At 37.7% G+C, this 2,856-nt stretch overlaps 1 protein-coding gene across 1 annotated transcript in view; it reads right to left on the reverse strand.

Moving 5' to 3' along the window:
* Window positions 1–2,856, reverse strand: part of LOC102872652 (chromosome unknown open reading frame, human C5orf34) — a 54,693-nt gene that overhangs the window by 46,071 nt on the left and 5,766 nt on the right. The window lies entirely within an intron of this gene.

Raw genomic sequence — 2,856 nt, forward strand, 5'->3', positions numbered from 1 at the left:
TTGCCACTAGGCCACCAGAGCTCCCCCCTAATGACATTCTTATAAGAGCAATTTTATCTCAGTTTTACAAGTGAAATACTTTAAGCCAAAGAGATTAAGGAAGCAGACAAATATTAGAATGCTCAGCTTAAACATTCTCCTTTGTGAGCTAAAATTTGAGCTTAAACTTGCACTTAAACATTATACATTATGACTCACAAGGACCCAATGAACAGTGAATTTAAACTCTGTCCTATCCTGTGTCATTCTCATCATCTTTGACTTGCTTGAGCTCCTGGCTTCACAGTGTCAACCCAGGGTCTTCCTCTCTTTTGCTAACACTCCACCTTTCCAAGCATGATGCCCTCTTCCAAGAACTGGGCCCTCCTAAGAACACGCTCAAATCATGTGAGGCAAAGCTTCACCAGCCTTGCCCCTGACTGCAGTTTCTCCCAACTTTATCTACATCCTCGTGGCAGACCACAGAAGATTCAGTACTCTTTTCCAACACAACTCAAAAGTGTTGATTCTTCTGTCATTCATTGTCCAGCTCTCAGTCAGTGAATATAAAGACCATGGCCTGAATCAAGCACAGGTTAATCTTTAAACTGATAGCACTGCCCCTTAGTACTTTGGAAAGGTCCTTAATAATGGACTTCACAATGTCTTTTTTTAAAAAAAAATTTCTTTTCTGTTGGCTTCCATACAACATTTACATACACTGTGCTTCACCCATTCCTTCTTTCCCGTTATATCGCATTCAATCATTCCTGTTGCACCTCTCTGACCTGCAGGAGAGTTCCGGAAGAAAAGAATGAATTACTCAAGACCTTAATTAGTCAAGAGATAAGGGCATTTCTATTTCCAACTTCATGAGAAAGCACCAGACCGCCTTCCATAGTGGTTGTACCATTTAACCCTCTCACCAGCAATGAATAAGGATTCCAATCTCTTCACAACCTCATCAGCAACTTTTTCCCCAGGAAGTATATTTTATTAAAATATTTAAAACTCAATATTTAATAATTACTTTTTCTCCTCTAGAGAATGGACAAAATTAAAATTAGAGAATAAATTAATTTCTAAAATAAATTTTAATTTCATTGTAGTAAGCATTAAGTAGTCATTACCACACACTATATTTCTACATATCTTTTAATATGTTGCAGAAGTTGCTAACCAGTTATATATATGTATATATATTTCATAAACACTAGTCATTTTTTAATACTTTTTAAATAATTTTAATGAGCATTTACAGAGATTTTGGATTTCCATTCATTCATTACTGCACTTCTCTCCCTGCTCATCCTTCCCCCCCTAATATTTTTTATTATTGATTTTAATGAACGTTTACAGAGACTTTGGATTTCCATTCATTGTTGCATTTTTCTCCCTACCCACCCCTCCCCTCAGTTCGCTCTTTTCTTTGAAAAGTATAAGAAAAATTCTTTGTTATAAAATCCCCCTACCCCAGTCCACTCCACCATGCAGCCAATTCCATTCTTCATTGAGATGGAAAAGACAATCTCCAATTTCATTTGGAATGGAAAGAGACCCCGAATAAACAAAGCACTCCTTAAAAAGAAATATGTTTACGGCATTGAAGTCTATGGGGGAGAGAATAGTTTAAAAGTATTATATTTTAGGGCATTTATGTGTATCGTAAGAGTACGGAATGAGGGTTGCAGAGTGGATTATATTTGGGGTAGGGAGTGTGGTTGGGGAATGTGCGGGGGGATTGGGTACCAATGAGGGAGTTTTGCTTTTGCTTTACAAGGAGAGGAGCAAACGGGGGAGGGGGGTGGTGGTCGGGGAGAAGGGTGTAACAATGAATGAATGGAATTCCAAAATCTCTATAGATGTTCACTGAAATGAAAAATAAATAAACAAATAAAAATTAAAAAAAAAAAAAAAGAAACCCTACTACACTGCTGTGGTGGTCAAAACAGCGTGGTACTGGTACAATGACAGACATATAGATCAACTGAATAGAATAGAGAATCCAGAAATCAGCCCATCTACCTATGGTCAATTGATTTTTAACAAAGAGATGAAATCAGTTAAGTGGGGAAATGATAGCCTTTTAACAAAAGGTGCTGGCAAAATTGGAAAACTATCTGCAGAAAACTCAAGCAAGATCCACACCTCACTCCACACACAAAACCCAACTCAAAATGGATCATGGACCGAGGACTAAAACCAAGGACTATAAATTTCATTAAAGAAAAGCTTGGAAGAACTCTAGAAGTCCTAATCCACAACATAAACAGTCTTACAAGCATCCTGGGAAATCTACAACCAGGAGAGCTTAAAATAGATGAATGGGACCTTCTAAGAATCAAATCACACCCTAAAGAAACCGTAACTGCCACCCAAGCAGATATATCCATACCCATGTTTATTGTGGTTTAGTTCACAATAGCAAAGAGTTGGAAACTAAGTGTTCATTAACAAACTAATGGATAGAGGTCTGGTATATTGACACAATGGAATACTATGCTGCACTGAAAAACAAGGAACTCATACAATATTAACTCAAAATGGGTGACCCTGGAGGACCTTATGCTGAGTGAAATATCTCAGTCAAAAAAGGACAAATACTGCATAGTGCCACTGTTGTAAAATGGGACTGACATCGGGTTTGGGGTGAGACTAAGAAAGACTGGATAAATTATGTATACTGCATTGAAACAGATGAGGGAGAGAAGAGTTTAAAAGTGATATATGATTGGGTATTATGGTTATGACAAGATGCAGAATGAAGGTTGGATAGTGGAGTGTACTGGGAGGAGGGGGATTGAAGGAATTTTTTTTTAACTTTTCAAAGAGAAGAGCTAACTGGGGGGCAGGAGGGAGGGAGAAAAATGCAATAAT

Source organism: Elephantulus edwardii, unplaced genomic scaffold, assembly GCF_000299155.1.
Source record: "Elephantulus edwardii isolate Elephantulus edwardi_28Jun2011 unplaced genomic scaffold, EleEdw1.0 scaffold00235, whole genome shotgun sequence".
NCBI classification, from domain to species: domain Eukaryota; kingdom Metazoa; phylum Chordata; class Mammalia; order Macroscelidea; family Macroscelididae; genus Elephantulus; species Elephantulus edwardii.